We start from the raw sequence: 22,260 nt of genomic DNA, 5'->3' as shown, positions 1-22,260 counted from the left end.
AGGCACTTGGGGCCACAACTATCACGTCATATATTTGGCACTAGGCCACATCTCACATCATTCCCAATTTCAATGTTAGATTTGTAATTTAGGATAACATGTGCACACAAGAGCAAATAAAATTGTAAGCATAGATGAGACTTCACATAGATGGCACAACATATGCAGCTTCAATCTCAATTTAGTGTCTAAGAATTTCAATACATGATTCATATTCCTTGTACCTTTTCAAGTTATCAAGAATATCACATTGATCATATTGAGACACGTCTTTCACGCATATAAGGTTACAACCCCAAATTCATGTGAAATAACAATTAATACAACAATTCAACTTTAGTCTTACCGTATTTACACAAACACCAACGGAGCTCAATTTCTAAAAGACGGGGTCTTAGCCATAGATACCTCAATTGAGCTTTCCCTTAATCCTATAATGTTCCGGAATGTTTTGTACTTCAATCTATTTAAGCAATGTAGCACAATTGAACCCATAATCAGGAAAAGATCATAATCTTAGCTCGCTTGAGCATTTTATCAAGCATTTAGTGTTCATTAAGGTCTTATGGTCCTCTTATGCAAGATTACACTAGCTCTTTCCCCATGCCTCTCTATTTATAATTTCCAAATATCTTCTAAGAACACAGGCATGCAATGTAGTCACCCTTATCCCCATGAATTACCTCACTAATGACCCCTTATAGCTATGTTTAGAATTAAGAGCTGAGGTGATGAAGTCTTACCTCCTGGGATGAAGGTTTAGGTGCCTCACTTGATTATCTTCAATGTTTTAACAAGGATTTGTGGAGCAATTTTTGATGAAAAGCACTTCCCCTCTCTTAGACCCTCTTTCTCACTCTAAAAGCACCAGGAAATAGGCTCAAAATGAGCTATTGCACAAGATATAACGACAGGGGGTCGGGTTTAAAATTTAGAAATCTGGAGCCCCGACACAGATCTGCGGTCGCATATGCGATCGCAAAGTTGACATGCGGCCCGCATAATGGACCGTAAAAATGTTCCCAAAAACCTGAACAAACTGCCTGGGTATGCGACAAGAATGCGGTCCGCATACCTGTTCTGCGGTCGCATAATGCACCGCAGAACTGCTCCTCGCAAAAATTCCAAGGGGATAATGCGACGACTATGCGGCCCGCATATCGATTATGCGATCGCATAATTGGCCGCATAGTTGACCTCAAAATTAACCATCACACTGCTTGACTCTGCAACGACAATGCGGTCCTCATAGCTGTTATGCGACCGCATACTGGACCGCAGAATCGCACTTTTCTTGAAAATATTATTCCTTGACTTTTTAATGCATAGACCAGTCCAAAGGGTCCAAATTTCTAACACATATTCCTAATTTGGCGCTACGAGCTTTCGGGTTTTGAGTAAAAGTTTTCACGGGGCCTTACACTACGGGATAATTTACACTTAGAAAATCTGATATAAGTTGTTGCTTCTGGTGTACGGGTATTTTGTGCTTCGCGATCGCGAAGTGTAAGCTGGGTTGGGGATGGATTTAATATACGCGAACGCGAGGCCTTGGTCGCGAACGCGGAGCACTGGGAGGCTTGCTCTTCGCGAACGTGACCGGCTTGACGCGAACGCGTAGTGTATTGGAGGTGGGCTGGGAATCATCGAGTTGTTCTACGTGAACGCGATCCTTGGCTCGTGAACGCGAAGTTCAGGGGGGACAGAGCATCGGGAACCCGTGCAACTCTTCGCGAACGCGAAGGCCTTTCTGGTCGTTGTGCATCGCGATCGCGACAGGTCTTTCGCGAACGCGATGAAGACCTGTCCAGTGTTTTAAAACAGACTTCAAAAACGGGTCTTCTTCCCAAATTTCATATTTCAGCACTAGAACTCGACCTAGGGCGATTCTTGAAGAGCGATTTCAACACCAAATCATAGGTTTTTATTTTTGAACTCATTTACTTCAATTTCCATCAGCACCCATTAGATTACTAGTCCTAAATCTTGTTCTTTCAAGGTAGAATTAGGGATTTTTGGAAGAATTTGGGGCTTTATAAATTGGGAATTTAGACCTCGATTTGGCTTCGGATTCTGGAACTAATTACATATTTGGACTCGGGGGTGAATGGGTGAATGGGTTTTGGTCCGAACCTCGAGTTTTGACCAAGCGGGCCCAAGTCGGTTTTTGACTTTTTGGGAGAAATGTTGGGAAGCCTATAATTATGTATTGGAATTGATTTCTTTAGCGATATTTGATGTTATTAAGTTAATTATGACTAGATACGAGTGGTTCGGAGGTGGAAACTAGAGGAAAAGCGTTAATTGAGCAGTGAGTGGCATGTGGATCAAGGTAAGTGTTGTATCTAACTTTGACTCGAGGGATTAGGGATCCCCGACTTAATTGCTATGTGAAAATTCATGTGTGTGGCGTATAGGTAAGGTGACGAGTACCTATGCGCTGCCAATTTATCTGTTTTTGACTGTTCCCTTCCCGTTCTTAATATATTGTTCCCTGCCTTAACTGCTACCTGTTTTATTGATATTTTCATGTTTAGTTGCTACTTGTCGGATATTGTTTTCGTTGTTAAAAGTATTGGATATTACGTGGTTTCACTGTTTCATATTATTGGTTTGAGATGGCTATCAATGTTTATTTGTATACTTTGGATTGGTTTCGCTGAGTAACATAATTCGAGTGAAGTTTCATAATTTTACCGTTTTCCGTTTGTTTTAGTTGAGGTTAAATACCATGAGGAGTTTTGAGCCAAATTGTGAAATTTTCTGTTCTTATTGTGTGATCGGTACTGACATGGTGGGATCGGGTTGCACGCCGCGACATGAGTAATAAGGGTGATATATTGAGGAGGAACAATGGTGAAATGTGATTATCTGGTGGGATCGGGTTGCGCGCCGCAACAGGAGGAATAAGGGTGATATATTGAGGAGTAATAAGGTGGATTATTATTGTACGGTGGGACCGGGTTGCACGCCGCAATAGGAGGAATAAGGGTGGATTGATACGGAGTAATAAGGGTGAATGTTTATATTGTTACTGATTATATGGTGGGTTCGGGATGCGCGCCGCATCAGTTTATTGTTTATGTATCCTTCTTTTGCTGTGAATTTATTCTGTAGTTTTGTATCTCACCTAAGGATTGGTTATAGGTGGGTACTCATAAGATATTGGAGTTCCGTATTCATTTTTGCTGCAAGTTACTATTTCAATTTGTCCGGTACTTCTTTTTTTGCATGATTATATATTGTATGCATGTTATATTGTAATTTCCCCGCCGTAGCCTCTTCACTACCTCGTCGAGGTTAGGCTCGGTACTTACCAGTATATGGGGTCGATTGTACTGATATTGCACTCTGCACTTTCTGTGCAGATTTCGGAGCAGGCAGTGGCTGATTGAGAGATTGGCTGCAGGTTCAGAGTTTGGAGACCCAAGGTAGTCCTGTTGGCGTCCGCATGCCCTGGCGTCCCCTTCTACATTCCTACATTTCTAATCTTTCCTTCATTTCAGCCAGATGTAATTTCTTTCAGACCGATATTTATAGTAATTCATAGTATGTTCGTGGATTGTGACACCAGATTTTTGGATAGTAACAGTTATGGTATTGTTAATAGCATATAGATAAGAGGTTATTTACGTACATCCGCATTTATTTCAACACAATCTAGTTTTGTTAATTTTAATCTATGAAATATAAAGGAAAAATATGAATAAAACTCTAACGTTGGCTTGCCTAGCGAGTGCAATGTTAGGTGCCATCATGGTCCTGATGTGGGAATTCCGGGTCCCGACAAATTTGTTACCAACTAATAATAAAATTTCTTAAAGCAGCATGTCACAAAAAAAAAAAAAAAAATCTTATACCATAACATAACGTAATAGTCCAATACCATTCTAACCTTTGTTTAAACTCATGAAAGAACACCTAAGAGAAACAAAAAAATTAGAGTAATTTTAAACGTGTCGAACATATAATTAGCAACCTATCTTGTTTCGGCTTCAAATTAAAGGTAGTCTTTAATTAGAATTTTATTTTCTATTGTTTATACCAAAATAGCCTATAAATTTATGTAGGATAAAAAAAGTACGGGTGAATTATTATGAGGACATTAGTTCCTTTTTTCCCCAAAGGCATGTACTTCTAATTCAAATATTGACTTGGTTGTTATATCCTTACAAATTTTGTAATTATTTTTTACAAAGGAAAATATGGGATATAATGTTAGACGATCTTTAATATACATCTAATATGCAATTCAGAAACGCTAAATCTTCAAGTGATGATTACTCATAATTAAATCAATTACATTTCAAAAATAAATATTACTAAATTACATCTCAAGGTTCTCTGTGACGATTGATTTGGACATACTGAACAATTTTGATATGAGAGTATACTTGTGTATAGAAAGATGATGACTCATGTGCTTTCTAAGAGATTGGATTGATAAGAATTTGAGTTAAGTAATTTTTTAGCAATAACTTTTGTATAATATGATTTATTCTATATAATCAAACAAATGTGTTTTTAATGTGTGGCTAAGAATCTAAAACTTTTAGACATAGATGTGTAACAATTGAAACAGAAGAAAAGTTCAACTGGAAAAAATTCCATGACAGTAATGACTAAAGGACTTTTAAGCATTGTTTTCTCCATTAGCAATATATCTTTATCTTGAGATATATATTAAATTTCATACATCTTAAGGAGTTAACTAAAGCTAATCATAACTTTACATAATATAGTAAATAATACTAGTGTATTCTTTAAGTTATCTTACAACTGTAATCACATAACTTTGTGATTCCAGAATGTTTAGTTTCAATTGGCCTTCCTATACTATGTCAAACATTATTTATGACTTGGTTTATATGATATATTGTATTTTATTTATTTATTTTAAGGAACTAATTTTGTATTGTGTACATATTCAACATAGTATTTATTTTATTGAATTGAAAGTTTATTACCGTTAGTATGCATTTCTCGTGCAACACACGAGCATAGCGATTAGTTATTATAAAAATATGAATACAATGTTGATTTACAGAAACATCCTTAGAATATTATACTTAATAACTCACAGTGAAAGGAGACAACCGGAGCATGGTACCTTAGCCCATGAATAAACCTATTATTTTTTGACCACTGGTTATCAGTACACGTTAGCCCATGTGTAATCCTATACATGTTAGGCAGCCATATTACGTTTTGGAAATAAACCTACTTCTTTTTGGACTACATATGCCTATAATTTAATTTATGTTTGGACAATAGCGATGAAAATTACCCATATTAATTTGAATAATTTGATCTCCTCCTTTTAATAGTGTTGAACGATAAAAATATCCCAGAAATAATTTCATATCTCATATTAATTTAAATATTTGATCTCCTTTCTCTTTTTATGATAATATTGGAGAATAAACGTATTTTTGAAATAACTCATATTCGATAAAATTTATAAAGTCTAGACCTTGACTAATATTTAGTATGTTGAAATTAATTAAAATTCAAAACACTATATCTCCAATATCTCTTCAAAATATCCAAAAAGTTTTCCTTTTCAACTCTGTATATATTTTTTTTTTATCTCGAGAAAGGTGGTATTTTCATATTCATGTTTTTAAAGATATTTTTTTAGTGTTGAATCTTGATCAAAGCAAGCATGATAGTATGCTCCTTTAAAGTTTTTTTTTTTTAAATTTTTGTTTTAAATTTTAAGAAAATAAAGTAATGTCTTTAATGCATATTTGCAGGTACTTTTATATCCTGGACATATTGTAAAATTCCAATTTGTAGGGATATTATCTTCTTGAAATATTTGACATGTGAATAACAATTTTTCTTGTCCCATCTTCTTAATTGATGTTGAAAGGTCAACGGAGAGCGTGGGATTCAAGGTACTCCAAAGTAAAAATTACGGTAACTTTAATTTTTTGTTCTAGATGTTACATGTGGTGGACTATAATTAGCAGCGGAAGCATTCACAATATCAAAATCACATGTAATCTAGACAACTAGCATAAACGGGATTTCACAGGTTACCTCTTGAAGTGTGAACAAAACTCCGTTATCACATGAGCCTCCAATTCCACAGCAACTCAATGAATTCTCCACCACCCGTACGATCACGATCTCCGAACATTCTACGGTCTTCTACTGTGTTACCCAAATAATACCCGGAAATAGTAATTTCGTGTGGGCGAAATGTTCTAGGAAAAAAGGTGAAAATTTCGGCCCCCTCTTTCTCTACCCATCTAGGTGGAAAACCTTATGTATTTATAGCACAAGTTTTAAGGGTTAAAACCCTTCTCCTTTCCACCAGAAAAAAGATTCCTTTATTCCTATTATTTAGGCACAGTAGGGACCACAGAATTTAATTAACAAGGCTCCAATTATGGAATTAATTTCTAATTTTCGAAATTAATATCTACCATAATTAATTACGAATTATTTCACTAAAAATCCGTTATTGCACTCCTTAGTCAATTTCGAAATTCATCCATTAAATCTTATTTAACTCCCCATGTTAAGATTCAGATACTAATCAATTAAATTAAATTACTGACGATTTAATTTATGGATTATTTCCTTTAGACTTTCGCTTAACTTATTTCATGTGTCGGATACAAAATCCGCCGGCCGGGTTTACACATGAAAACTTATAAGCTTTCATAAAGGTGTATCATCAATCTCTAAACCGAGACATGGATTCCATCAACTAACTATTACTTCGCCAATGTACATTATTATTATTATCTACTTTACCAGGCATATTGACCCACGAAAGAATCCCGCCTTTCAATAAATTAAAACAATAATAATATACACAGCTAATAATAATTATATCAAGATTAAGAGTATAAGTACATTTAATGGCTAGAGAGTTTATTTTATTAAGTCAGTATAAAATACTTATCTCTACTTGACCCGTTCAATACATACAAAATATACTAGCACAAGAAGTTGGAATTAAACCATTCCCATAATCAAGATAAATTATATTTAATCTTGTGCTACAATCATTCCTGATGGTTTGTCCAATTCCATCATTAGATTGTGAACTCAAACTTTATACTTATAAGAACCGATGATCTAATCTTTCGTGTATAAGCTAAACTCTATACACTAAATCATCTACTATATAAGCAAAGGACACCGACTAATATATGATCTATTAAAACTTTATTAAAATTGAATGAACAATATTATCATAATAAATACTATATCTAAACCAAATCCATGGTTAATAGTATATAGTACACAAAGTATTGGTTCTTCATATATGCTCTTGTGTTGATACTAATTTTTTTTTGGAGAAAAACTTCGTTTAGGGTATGGATGGCTATGTTAATAAAATACTACTAATATAAGATCGGAATCGAATCTCTCGACTGTTTGTCCTCACATCATATTTTATGAGTTGTTATCCTACTCTTTTTATTTGATAATTATTGAAATTGTACTTAAACTATTAAAGCATTAAGTGTAACGACCCGCCTGGTCGTTTTGCCTTTTTGAACCTCGTTCCCTTAAATAAAACTTTCCGTACTTGCTTTAGCTAATTTACGACTTGCGGGGACGGTTGGTTCGGGATTTGGAAGAGTTTTGGGTGAAATATGCCCATTTGATTCCATAGGATTTTCTTAAAAGGCTAAGTTTGACTTTGGCCAACATTTTGAGTAAACGGATCCGGATTCGTGATTTGACGGTCCCGAAGGGTCCGTAGGAAAATATGGGACCTGGGCGTATGCCCGTAATCAAATTCCGAGGTCCCTAGCCCGAGTAATGAATTTTTATTAGAAATTGTTAATCTAAAGTTTTAAGGATTTAAAGAAACTAATTAATGATTGATTTCCTAGGTATCGGGCTCGTATTTTGGTTCCGAGGCCCGGTACAGGTCCGCAATATCATTTAAAACTTGCTTGTAAAATTTGGTGTCAATCCGAGTAGTTTTAGGGCGTTTTGGCCCGTTGGAAGAAAATTAAGAACTTGAAGTTCATAAGTTTGATTCATTTGGTTTTAGGGGGTGAATTCTAGATTTAGCGTTGTTTCGGGTGTTCCGAAGGTTCGAGTAGGTCCGTCTCGTGATTTTAGATTTGTCGGTATGTTTGGGCGGGGCCCGAGAGCTCCGAGCGTCAATCGGACGAGGCTCGAGTGAAGTGGAAAATTTGAGAAAGGGCTGAAGGATTGCTGCTTCTGTCATAACCACATCTGTGGTTCTTCGACCGCAGGTGCGAGATCGCAGATGCGGTCCTTGCATCGCAGAAGCGGCTAAGGTAAGCCAGGCCAGGAACCGCAGAAGCGGCCCCCAAGCCGCAGATGCGGCCTGGAGACCGCAGATGCGGTCCCAGCTCTTTGGCCCATTTTCGCAGATGCGGCCCTTTTTCTCGCAGATGCGGGACCGCAGATGCGGTCCCCTGACCGCAGATGCGGAAATCACTGAACCGGTGAGGTTCATTAAAGACGGGTTCCAAACCCATTTTTGACACTTTTCAGTCTTTCCTTTGCGATTTTGGGAGCTTTGAAGAGAAGGTTTCCACTTAGCATCAAGAGGTAAGTTTATTCCACCCATCCTTAGTTTAATACTTGTATTTTAGGTAGATTAAACACTAGAACTTAGGAAAAATCAAAGGGTTAGAGCTAAACCTAGGGTTTTAATAAAACTTGGATTTAACCACGAAATTTGTTATGGAATTAATTAGAAATCATATATTAGTGATCCTTAGGTTGTAGAGAACAACTTCACTCGAAATTTTTTGGAATCCGGGCACGTGGGCCCGGGGTCGGATTTTAGGAAAACTTGCGTTAATGGTTGGAAAATTGCTTAAGTAGCTAGAATTCAATCTTGTGACTCTATATTGACTAGCTCTTACTTCGTTTAACTAGTTTGGGATCGTTCGGCTCCGAATTGAGGGCTTGGACTTGTTCTTGGCATTGGAAGTGCACTTTGGAGCGAGGTGAGTCTCCTTTCTAACCTTGTAAGAGGGAATTGTCCCATAGGTATAATAATTGAATTAATTGCCAATATTTGTGGGGGCTACGTACGCACTAGGTGACGAGAGTCCGTGCGTAGCGACTATTATGTTAAGTCCGGGTAGTCTAGAACCCATAAGCATGCTCTACGTGATATTCTCGTAACGTGACGATAAATTCGGATTCGTATAACTATTTGATTAAGAAGAATGAGACTAGTGACTGAACCTTATCTTGTTTGGTCTTTTAGAAGAGAATATTTGGTATTCCTACGTGTAGCTACTCCTCAGATATATATTATCGTTGCTTGTTGACGCGCTTATTTATATGTGACGACCCAGGCGGTCGTCTTAAGAATTAACACCCCGATCCCCTACTAACTGCATTCCTCGAGTCTATTTCTGCTATTTTGATTTGCCGGGATATTCGGTTTTAAGTTTTGGAGAGTTTTGGGACACTTAGTCCCTAAATGAGAGCTTAAGTGTTAGAAAGTTGACCGTAGTCTGAACAATGTGAAGACGGCCTCGGAATGGAAATCCGATGGTTCCGTTAGCTCCGTTGGGTGATTTCGGGTGTAGGGGCATGGTCGGATTGTGTTTGGGAGATCCCCGGTTGTTATCTTGCAGCTGAGCTGTATTCTCTTACTATGTTTTACTTGCCTCTGTGATGGTTGTTGCTGTCCTTTATATCTTGTGTCACTTATTTACACTGTTTATTTCACACTGTTAAACCTACTATCTTATTTAACCTCAGTAGGGCCCTGACCTTCCTCGTCACTACCCAACCGAGGTTAGGCTTGGCACTTACTGAGTACCGCTGTGGTGTACTCATGCCCCTTCTGCGCATGTTTTTCATGTGCAGCTCTAGGTACTTTCGCTCAGTCTTATCATCCCTGAGGCGAGGCGACTGCTCTAGTGACTTCGAGGTATATCTGCCGCGTCCGCAGACCGAGGAGTCTCTTTCTATTCCTGCATTAGTATTTAGCCCTTCTGTATTTTCCGTTCTTNGGATAGTAACAGTTATGGTATTGTTAATAGCATATAGATAAGAGGTTATTTACGTACATCCGCATTATTTCTAACACAATCTAGTTTTGTTAATTTTAATCTATGAAATATAAAGGAAAAATAATGAATAAAACTACTAACGTGGCTTGCCTAGCGAGTGACAATGTTAGGTCGCCATCATCGGTCCTGATGGTAGGGAACGTTCCGGGTCCCGAACTAAATTTCGTTACCAACTAATAAATAAATTTACTTAAAGCAGCATGTACAACTAAAAAAAAAAAAAAAATCTTATACCATAACATAACGTAATAGTCCAATACCATTCTAACCTTTGTTTAAACTCATGAAAGAACACCTAAGAGAAACAAAAAAATTAGAGTAATTTTAAACGTGTCGAACATATAATTAGCAACCTATCTTGTTTCGGCTTCAAATTAAAGGTAGTCTTTAATTAGAATTTTATTTTCTATTGTTTATACCAAAATAGCCTATAAATTTATGTAGGATAAAAAAAGTACGGGTGAATTATTATGAGGACATTAGTTCCTTTTTTCCCCAAAGGCATGTACTTCTAATTCAAATATTGACTGGTTGTTATATCCTTCAAATTTGAATTATTTTTCAAGGAAAAACAGAATATGGGATATAATGTTAGACGATCTTTTAATATACATGCTAATATGCAATTCAGAAACGCTAAATCTCAAGTGATGATTACTCATAATAAATCAATTACTTTCAAAAATAAATATACTAAATTACATCTCAAGGTTCTCTGTGACGATTGATTTGGACATACTGAACAATTTTGATATGAGAGTATACTTGTGTATAGAAAGATGATGACTCATGTGCTTTCTAAGAGATTGGATTGATAAGAATTTTCAAAGCATGTTTGTAGATGGAGATTGCGTTTTTCGTATATGTGAATAAGGAAACCCTTGCGGCTTTATTTCTTCCGCATCTCTTTCTGTCTTGAATTTGGCCAGGAAAACTGGTCTTTGATTTGGTAGGAATCCTTAGATTCGCGATAAGGCTGTAGGGCTCATTAGGCTGGCGATAATGGCTCTTATGCCTCGGGTCGAAGTGACCTTTCAGTGTAAGCTGGCATTTGAGCTCTTATGCTTTTTGCCCTGGGGCATTTTAGGTAATTATTTTGGGTTTAGTCTCCGAATCGGGTTGCGATTTGAGCTCATTCGACCCTCAAGCTTTCAAATTTGCATGGGCTGGCGACAAGCTCTTACGCCTTGGGTCGATGTGACCTTTTATGTGTAAGCTGGCATTTGAGCTCTTATGCTTTTTGCCCTAGGGCATTTTCAGGTAACTATTTTGGGTTTAGTCTCCGAATCGGGCTGCGATTCGAGCTCATTCGACCCTCAAGTTTTCAAATTTGCATGGGCTGGCGACAATGGCTCTTACGCCTTGGGTCGAAGCAACCTTTCATCTGGGCTTTATTTTTCCCTCATTAAGGACTTCTTGCGATAATTTTTGCCTGACTCTTCGACGGTTTGAGAAGAACCTCGATTATGAGCCGTTTTGTGGCGATGATCGAGCACCTCGGGAGGTTTAGCTTGGAGGCTGAGTATCTCGAAGCCTGTGATTTGGAGCTGACATGGTCGAAGCTCTTTTGCCTATGTCGAGGGTAGCCTGTTTAACTGGTTCTTTTCGAAGTAGATTCGAAGTAATTGAAGGCTTGTGATTTTGTAGCGACGGTCGGGCGTCCCCGAGTCGCGTTAGTTTGGTTGGTACAGCCTTATGACCGTAGTTATTTGTGCTTTGCCGGAGCCGTTTTTGATCCCAAGTGAAGTAGTTTGGGTGTCTATATCGAGGGTATGCCTTTTTAGGGGTCTTACAAGTTCGATATATAGCCTAAACTTTGAGATCGAGTTTATGCCTTTAGCAAGGTCTTACAAAATTTTCATGTCGTTGAGGTCTTACAGTTTTTAGATACTTGGTACAAGTATGGTTCATGCCTTGCTTGAGGTCTTACAGATGTTTTCACTTGGTACAAGTGTGATTCATGCCTTGCTTGAGGTCTTACAGATGTTGTTGCTGCCTTATGTAGGCCTTAAGAAACCAAGTCTGCCTGCTCGGGGTCTTATGGCCTCGGGTTTTTGTAATGAATGGTGCTTGGCGACAGTCACCGAGTTAATGAGGGCATCCTGGCTCGGGAGCCATTTACTTGTAAGCTTGGTGTTGCCTCATTGAGGGCTTACGACTTTGGCGATTCCGACCCTGAGGTCATACGATTTTTGAGATTTTGATGCCAGTCCCCGAGTGTTCGGAACACTTTCGGCCTTGGAGTCATTTCATGATTTTCATGTTGCCTCATTGAGGGCTTACGAGCTTGGAGTCCCAACCCGGAGGTCATTTGGAGATTGATTTGTCGGNAGATTGTATAAGTGTGGCATGTAGTCACTTGATTGATTGAAGATTTAAACCAAGTATGAAGACGGTGATGATGTCATTAATTTGAGAATTTATGCTTGGAGGGCACTCGACTTATTGGGTTGTGGACCGTGGAGGATTGCCCCGGTTATGATGGTAGTTCTCATGTGTTATGAGAAAAAGGGGGTTATTATGGACCTTCAAAAGGTTGTTAGCCTAGTTCAGTGTGATCAGAATCAGCTTGAGGTCTGTGGATGGGTCTAAATGTGAATATGGGCTCTATATCAGGCCAGATGTGTTCATTTCAGCAATGCGCTCCTTTGGACAAGTAGTCAGAGTACTATTTCGTCGTCAGCTATTTCATGAAATGATATATTGCGCCGTATGAGTTGTGAGACAGCTTGATGAATTTTTTATGTGTTGAGGTTCCGCTTAGAGATGATGTTATATGAGCAGGATGGCTCTCGAGATTCAGATCGTATATCGCACCTCAGTTGTGTTTGAGTTTTGTAGCCTATGGCACTATATGTCTCCCCAGGGATGGTATTATGCACTTAGCGTGCTTGTGACCGATATTCGGAATTTTGTTATAATGAGTAGTTTAGCTCGATGTATATCTCCTTATGTGAATTGTATATGTGGATCGGGTGGCACGCCGCCATGGATATGTTATTTGAATCGGGTTGCATGCCGCAACAGTGTGATATTGAGTACAGTTTTCTATATGCTATTTTTTCATGTAAGCCTTGCTTCCTATTCTCTAACGAAAGTTCATATCAGTGCGTGAGTTGAGTAGTTCCTTCTAGAGTTCGTTTTCCTTTTGTCACATTCGAGTTCATAGCCTATTGGCACATTATGGCATCATATGAGACTTTTGATCATGCCCGGGGTGGCTTATTGCCTGAGCGGTTCGTACTGGGTGAGACGAGATCATTTAGGATCAGTGCAATCTGATTATATGAAGTATATTAAGGAACTAAGACCATTATTTGGTTCAGAATGAGGTGATGGTTCTTACCAGGAGTATAGACCCAATGATTTGTTAATTCGGCAGTTGGGTATGAATTTCTACACACCTCTTCCGTCTTGGCGGTATTGTAAGAGTTAGAGCAAGACCTATGTAGGTCATGAGGTGCAATGGGAGCATCAGATTCGTGGAATTTCGACTAGTTTGATCAGAGAATGTTATTGTGGTCCTGTGAGTAAAGTGGTGCAAGGTGTGAATTCAGCTAAGGCATCCAGTCATGTTTTGGTGCCGCGGTTAGTTATTGATACGGTGAACGTATGTTGGGGCAGGCCTGACAGAGAATTCTGGATGTAGGAATTGGGCTCTAAGGCTTATTTGCTTAAGTGAAAAAAAAAGATATCTTCAGATTGATCGAGCTAGGGTACCCAGCTGAGTTGTGGTAGCACGGGTAGGCGCTCGAGGTGTTAAACAATGATTTTGGACAACTCCAACACAGTTCTTAGCACGTTCGAGGACGAACATATGTTTAAGTGGGAGAGGATGTAACGACCCAACCGGTCGTTTGGAGCTCTAGCGCGTCGCTCAGCAGTTTAGGGCCATGAGCAGCTTCACTTCAGGTATGTCTCTATGCTCGTTCGAGGACGAACGAATGTTTAAGTGTAGGAAGATGTGACGACCCGACCGTTCGTCTTAAGAATTAACGCCCCGATCCCCTACTAACTGCTTTCCCCGAGTCTATTTCTGCTATTTTGATTTTCCGGGATGTTCGGTTTTAAGTTTTGGAGAGTTTTGGGACACTTAGTCCCTAAACTAGAGCTTAAGTGATGGAAAGTTGACCGTAGTTTGAACAGTGTGAAGACGGCCTCGGAATGGAAATCCGATAGTTCCGTTAGCTCCGTTGGGTGATTCGGGTTCAGGGGCGTGGTCGGATTGTGTTTTGGAGGTCCGCAGCTAATTTAGGCTTGAAATGCCGAAAGGTCGAATTTTAAAGTTCCGGTTCGATAGTGAGATTTGATCCGAGGGTCAGAATGGAATTCCGAAAGTTGGAGTAGCTCCGTAGTATTGAATGTGACGTGCTTGCAAAATTTTAGGTCATTCGGACGAGATTTGATAGACTTTTTGATCGAAAGCGTATTTTTAGAGTTTTTGGAATTCTTAGGCTTGAATCCGATGAAAAATAGGTGTTTTGATGTTGTTTTGAGCGTTCCGAAGGTTTGAACAAGTTTGAATGATATTTTGGGATTGGTTGGCAGGTTTGGTTGAGGTCCCCGGGGCCTCGGGTCTGTTTCGGATGCTCAACGGACCATTTTTGGACTTGGAAAGATTGCAGATTTTCTGTTGTTGTGTTGCAGAGAAAACCTTCATCGCATTCGCGAGAGGGTCTCGCGTTCGCGTAGAAACATCTGGGTGGAGCAGCTGAAATGTGCTTCGCGTTCGCGATGATGTCCCGCGTTCGCGAAGGTAAGGATCCATTAGTCTTCGCGTTCGCGACATGGTCCCCGCGTTCGCGTTGGGTCTGCCCGTGTAAGCTACGCGTTCGCGAGTGGACCTCGCGTTCGCTTAAGAGGAATTTGGCCAGCAGGACTTTTGTGCATCGCGTTCGCGATAGTAGCCTCGCGTTCGCGAAGAAGAACGCGCCTGTGCAGATATAAGATTTCAAAATCGAGGGTTTAGCCATTTTTATCAAAACTTAATCTTGGGAGCTCGGGTTTGAGCGAGATTTGGAGGGATTTTCAGAGATATCGATTGGGTAACGGTTCTTGACTCATTTTTGCTTGTAACCCATTAATCTAAACATGAATTCATCCTTTAATTTCGGAATTTGTATGAAAATTGGGGGAAAAGTTCCTAGACCAAGAAATTGAGTTTTGATTGGGGATTTGACATCGGATTGGGGTAATTTTGTTATGGTTAGACTAGTGAGAGTGTGAGGATTCTGAAAATATAAATTTTACCCGATTCCGAGACGTGGGCCCGAGGGGCATTTTGGTCATACCTAATTTTGCGTATTAGCTTAGAATTTAATTGTGGAATCAGTTACGTGAGGTGTTATTTACATTATGAAATTGAATTGAATAGATTGTGGCCATTTGGAGTCGAATACTCGTGGCAAGAACGTGATCTCGGGTTGATTTTGAGCCGGTTCGAGGTAAGTGGCTTGTCTAACCTTGTGTGGGGGACCTTTTCCCCTTAGGATTGATATTGTGGTAATTGAAATGCCTCGTACGTGAGTTGACGAGCGCGTACTTGTGCTAATTGTTGGAAATCCGGTTTTTCATTAGAAATAGCCTTAAATTGTGTTCTTCCTTTTTCTTACTTACACTGTTTGGAAATTAAACCTGATGTAGCCTAGAGAAGCATGTCTACTTGTCTAAATTGGTCTATTTGCCTTAACTGCCTTAATTGTATTACGTGCACCATGCTAGGCTAAGATTACCTGCTTCACTTTGATATGAAATTGATTGGATTGAATTCTTGTTGTTGCTGCATATTTACTTTGGGACTACGGGATGGTATCTCGGGAGCTCCCCTGCATGTTTACTTTGGGACTACGGAACGGTATTCCGGGAGATCCCACTGCACTTTTACTTTGGGACTACGAGACGGTATCCCGGGAGCTCCCCTGTATGTTTACTTTGGGACTACGGAATTGCATTCCGGGAGATCCCCCTGCACATTTATGAGTTGGACTACGGGACTGCACCCGGGAGATCCACTGGATATGGTATTTATATTTGGGGACTATAGGACGGTATCCTGGGAGATCCCCGGTTGTTATCTTGTAGCTGAGCTGTATTCTCTTACTGTGTTTTACTTGCCTCTGTGATAGTTGTTGCTGTCCTTTATATCTTGTGTCACTTATTTACACTGTTTATTTCACACTGTTAAACCTACTATCTTATTTAACCTCAGTAGGGCCCTGACCTTCCTCGTCACTACCCAACCGAGGTTAGGCTTGGCACTTACTGAGTACCGTTGTGGTGTACTCATGCCCCTTCTGCGTGTTTTTCATGTGCAGCTCCAGGTACTTTCGCTCAGTCTTATCATCCCTGAGGCGAGGCGACTGCTCTAGTGACTTCGAGGTATATCTGCAGTGCAGTGGTCAGTGTACTAAGTTTCCTTCTCTATTCTCTCGCAGATGGTGAGGACACGCACGGCTGATGTTCCAGACCAGGGCGGAGCTGCTCCCCCCGTTGCTCGAGGCCGAGGCAGAGGCCGGGGGAGGGCACCGGCCCGTGGTAGGGGACGAGGACGTCCCAGAGTTATTCCAGTCGCACCACCAGCAGATCCCACGGGAGATCCTATTATTGAGGAGCAGGGCGAGGTGCCCGCACACTACAACAAAAATGGGCTTTAGCGGCAATGCAAAACGGCTTTAGCGGCAATAACAATAGCCGCTATATCTTTTACCGACAATTAGTATTTCGCCGTTGAAGCTGGGGTCGGCAAAGCCTTTAGCGGCTATTGTCACAAAAGCTGGTAAAAGGTATGGTTTATTACCGCTAGAGATTATTATCTTTAACGACAATTGTTTGCGGCAATTATAATGGCTACTCAATCCAATCCATAACGGCTAATTATACTCCTTTAGCATCCATTTTTATAGCCGCTAAATTCAAAATAATTGCCGCTAAAAGTTCGCATCTTTAACGGCAATGTTTGCGGCAATTATAATGGCTACTAAATCCAATCCATAACGGTTAATTATACTCCTTTAGTATCCATTTTTATAGCCCCTAAATTCAAAATAAATACCGCTAAAAGTTCGCACCTTTAACGGCAATTATTTTGTGGCAATTAAAATGGCCATAGTATCCCTTCTGAAAACATCTTAGTTTGTCGTTTTAGCATCCATTTTACTGGCTAATATGTTTAACTAAATTGCCGCTAAATATCAACATCTTTAACGATAATTATTTTACAACAATTATAACGACTGCAAAATCCCTTGTGAAAACATCTTAATTTGCCCCTTTATTGTGCATTTATATAGCTGGTATATCAGACTAAATTAGTGCTAAAAGTCACAAGCGGTAATAGCAATAGTGTAGCCACCATTAATTATAGTTACTACATTCATCCAGAATATGATCCAAATAATAAAAAATATTAATAGTAACAAAAAAAATATACCTCATTAAATCTTTACAAACAAAAGGAAGTACTAATAAAAAATATTGATGTCATAGTAACTAAACTTATATTTTTTGAACTAAATAGCTAATGTCATTATATAACTAATCCAGACGAAATGATGGTATTTAAATGATTTCCGCAACTTTTCATCATTTTGAATCTTCCACCTGCTAAATCATCGAACATCAAACTATATGACCTGAAATTATAAAATAACGGTGTCAGAAGATAAAATACAATATGAGAAAACATCTTGAGGATTCCATCACTGTCACAATTCATAAACAAGTCATTGTCTGCACTTGGGGATGTCATTTCTGCACTAGCCTCTAAGACAACTCACATTCCATACAAGTATTTCTCCTTTTATTTGTGCATGTGATAACCACTTACTACTATCTTTCCTTTAGATAATATTGGCCTTCTGTGTACAACATAAATTCAAAGCTCACTCATATGCTGCAGAGTTCCCTGGGCAACCACTCATATTCGCCCTGCTAAGTTTCGTGTCTATGGTTTTGACCCTCTCACAGCTAAAAACCTATTTTATGAATTCTCTACACCACTTTTTGAAAATCCCCCTCTAAATCCTAATTCTTCTTATAAGTTTCCCGACCAATTAATCCCGTTCATTTTATGCAGAAATACATCTCCGCGAACTAGTGTGCTCACAATGTTGTTTAACTCATGGTAGGCCCCAGAGAAGAGGCTTCAACTACTGTAGCAGATTCTTTTTCTATAGGTCCTTAGAATTAGTAGACCATTTGTGATTGCATAGCCATCATACATGGTAGATCTGTAGTTTATTCTTAAATGTATTTTGGGTATCTTAGACAAGGCCACAAACTTTAAGAGGCTTATTAGGTAATGAAAAACACAATATATAAAGAAGAGGCAAAAGAAGACACAAAAGAATATTTCTAATTGTAAAAGATATATATTGTTTAGCTAAAAGTAAGAAATTAATAAAAAATATTGTTGAGAAGACACAGAAGACTATTTCTAATTGTAATAGTCTAAAGAAGACACAAAAGACTTTTTTTAATTGTAAAAGATATATATTTTTTATACGGAAACCAACCGTAAGAAAGGAAATATATAACAGCAAGAAGCATTCAAGTAAGCCCAAATACAACAACAAATTAATAAATGTCGAAGGAGGAAAACTCAAAGATGAGTAGTACCGTGAGAAGGTTGGGCATTTTCAACAACTCTAGGTATCCTTGATGTTTGTGGTACTCGTTCACGTCCATTGTTGGCGTCAAGGATCTAATAAATATTAACATGTTAGATAATAATAGTTTTATATGATCAGAATTTCATTAAAAATGTCTAAAGCTTATGTAAGGGAGTTACCTGTTCACATGAGGTGCCATTGCTTTGAGTCATAGATACATTAGGAGCATATTTGCGCATGAATTGTCTCATTTGTTAACAATATCATAATAAAACCTCAGTTTATGCACAGTAAAAACAGCAAGAAGATGAAACAATGAAACATCTAAGACCAGAGTATATTCAGAGAACACGGACAATCACTTATTCCAGAACCTACTTCATATTCGAAATCATGCAATTTTACAACATTCCTTTGCACCATTTACTAAATGAAACATCTTTCAGAGGCTTCTTTGACTTGTTTTAGTGAATGTATCTGTGCAAAAATAAGCAAATCCAGTAAATATGGTATAGTCCATCTTTTCATTCCCCGTGTATAATATTTGAAATTATCAAATATGGATAGAATTCCCTACATCTTGTGTGTTTATGTAATAAAGAATTAGTGAACTCCCCTTGTCCTCTCTTATCCTCTGCTCCAAGCCTTAGGTGTCAATTTTCTTCTTGTTGTCCAATATCGTAACACAAGGTATAGGCAAGACCATGTTGGTTGCTTTTGTTTTCCTTTTGGCACTCCTTGCTATCACTGTGGCCGCAACATTTCTAGCTACAAATACCTATAACTACTTTAATGCTGTAAATCCTTCCAATTACATCTTCAAATTCTAAATATTTGGGTTCTCAAATTAGTTCTTTGCTCTAACAAATTATTTATTATTCTAGTGATCAATGTATGGCCCAGAAGCTTGGATCCTCACTTAAGTATTCTTTTTTTGTTATGAGTTCATTATACATTCTCTTATTACTCACCTTCAGAATGCTTTTCAACCCACTTTAAGAATGCTCTTCAATGGATCAATTTACTTTGTTAAGACCAGAATACAAAGCTATGTCTTCGGCCTTCACATTTTATCTTCATTCTAGCATGCCAAGTTTTTAGCACCATCCTTACATCCAACTTATTCCAACAATCCTCGAAATTATATTGAAGGATACTGAGATTGTGCTAGAAGGAAAAAAAATAGAAATTAACACATTTATGAATATATTTTACAACATGAAATACGGGAAAAAAGAGGAAAAGATTTCGTTAAGGAAAAACAAAGAGACGCAACTTAATAAAATTATTCCTACTTTTTACCATGACAATGTTGGCACGTGGATATAACAAATGTTGAATGAAATAGAGACGCTTAAAAGCTTAGGCAATTTCTAGGTCAAATGTAGCTTTTCTGGATCTAGCAAAATGATTCGCCTATAGCTGCTTTCCTTTTACTTACCAGATAAAAAGAACATGCAGCCAAATATACTTAATTTGCTTAGTCTGATGATCTACAATATAACTGAGAAACTTTCTATTTATAAAATTGGATTAGAAAGTTCTAATACAATTTGAGCATGTGTAGATCAAGGCATTTTCCTAGCTTTTCTTTATTTATACCTCTTATTCTTAAGTTCAAATACGGAAAATGAAGTGGCAACCTATGTAGCAGGCTTCACTGTTTTTATGTATCAAAACTCCAACATAGCATATTAAAATTAACCACAAAATTCTAAGCCAAGTCAAAATACTACAACAATAACCAATCCCCTTAAAAGTATTAACTGTGGAAGTCAAAGACGTATCAAAAGAAGGAGAAATATAAAGAAAATTATAAGTTTTACAGTAAACAATGGACAAGTTCTAAAACAATTTAAGCATTAATTGTTGTCTCATTTGAATGGTGTTAAACAACGGATAGGTATATTATATACAAACAATTTAAGCATGTGTTGTCAAAGGCTCATTTAAGGCGCGCTTAAGCACTGAAGCTCAGAAAAGCTCAGGGAGGGTGCTTCGCCTTGCTTATGTTGCGCTTCAATGTAGGCAAAGCACTAAGGTGTACGCCTCATTTTCTATGAGTTCTATCTTGAATCGAGTGGTGCTAAACGATAAATATTATCAACAAATAAGTACATTAGTTGTTGACAAAGAAATTAGGAATGGGTTTGTTACTTCTTTCTTGAATTACATATGTATTTTATTTTTTCCCCTAAGTTGCACCTTTTTTTTTAACTAAATCCCGTACTTTAGTTGCGCTTTTCATTTGAAGCCCGAATCGACCTGGAACGCTTTTTAGAGCTTTTCGCTTTTGACAACACTAAAGCATAAATTAGCGGTCTTATCTAAGAAAAACTAAACAATGATGAAGCATGAATACTACTTGTGGCATGTACAGTGAACTTGGTTCTTATGAAAGAAAAAGAGAAGTCTAGCCTGCATGATGTATCTAAATATGCCATTTCATTTTACAAATTAAGACCAGTGATTCTTCCAAATGAAATGAAACTCTTGGATGATCCTGTGTGAGCGAGACTAAGAGGTGACATTAGGTCCCAATTTCCACAAACATGGATCTATACTATTTCAGTAACTTCTTTCATATGTAAAAGCATCAAAATCTTAAATTTTCAATGGCATACAAAGTTTATGAGAGGCGTCTAATCGAACTTCAAAAAGTAAAAGACATGACAAGCAACTTACCGGATGAAAAGGTGAATCTTACGGAAGAAGTTCAATCTTATATTTTGGTTTTATAGAGCTCCCATAAAAGGGTCCACCTGATACAAAACATTGAGAATGAAGCAGGAGATAAGAAAGATAATAGACACAATAAGTAATCCTAAGGAAATACTTCTTCTTTTTTACTCCTTTTTTCTTTTTCATAAGATAAGAAACTTCATTAATGGAGTAATAAGGAGGTATTTTTTACAAAAAAGACATACAAAAAGTAATAATTTTTTTGCCACTCGTTCATCCTCGAAAATTCCAAAAAGGTAAGCTTATTGGGCAAGCATTCTATATTTCTTCTCACCTTAAACTTCGATATATTCATGCTCCATAATTTAGAGCTCTCATTCTTAGCTAATTTGGGGAAGATTTGCAAAATTTTGCAGATTTGGGTAAGACAGATGAGAGGGAAAATATTGACAATAGATTTCGCAACATTTACATGGGGAAGAAGAGAAAGTTACCTAGGATTTGGGAAGAAGATCATCGGAGCTGTGGCAGGGCAGAGACTGTCGCAGGCTGCAGCAATTTTGTTAACCAGAGACTGTTAATTGGAGCAATTTCGCAGTCTAGAGACTATCGAAAGGGAATAGGTTTTGTTTTCTTTTTTGGCAAAACACGTATTGGCAGAAGGGAATAGGTTTCTTTTTTCTAATTGGAGGGAATACTTAATTCTTGTTCAAAGTACTGGAGGGAAGATTTTATTTTATTTTGTACGGAGGGAAAGTTAAAATAACAAAAAATTGGTATCAGTCAATGATTTTTAGTGGTAATTTTTTTAGTGTCGCTAAAGAATATCTTTTACTGGCCAATGGTCATATGCCGCTAATATTTCAGCTTAAAGAATCCATTAGCGATAATTACCTTATTGCCGCTAAATAATTACCGCCAAAGGC

At 38.1% G+C, this 22,260-nt stretch overlaps 1 long non-coding RNA gene across 3 annotated transcripts; it reads right to left on the bottom strand.

The window, feature by feature from the left end:
* Positions 1-17,436: 17,436 nt before the first annotated feature.
* On the bottom strand, positions 17,437-22,014 carry LOC109220364. Of its 3 annotated transcripts, none has more exons than XR_002067072.1 (4): positions 21,829-22,014; positions 18,832-21,414; positions 18,660-18,744; positions 17,437-17,674 (listed from the first exon to the last, which is right to left on the bottom strand). It is a non-coding gene; the product is annotated as an uncharacterized LOC109220364 (long non-coding RNA). The 3 variants fall into 3 exon arrangements; XR_002067071.1 differs by having other exon boundaries at positions 18,660-19,819; positions 21,338-21,414; XR_002067070.1 differs by having other exon boundaries at positions 18,660-21,414.
* Between the last annotated feature and the right edge of the window lie 246 nt (positions 22,015-22,260).

The sequence above is a fragment of the Nicotiana attenuata genome, unplaced genomic scaffold, assembly GCF_001879085.1.
Source record: "Nicotiana attenuata strain UT unplaced genomic scaffold, NIATTr2, whole genome shotgun sequence".
Lineage (NCBI taxonomy): Eukaryota > Viridiplantae > Streptophyta > Magnoliopsida > Solanales > Solanaceae > Nicotiana > Nicotiana attenuata.
The sequence above is the reverse complement of the archived record's forward strand: the minus strand, read 5'-3'. Positions and strand labels throughout refer to the sequence as shown.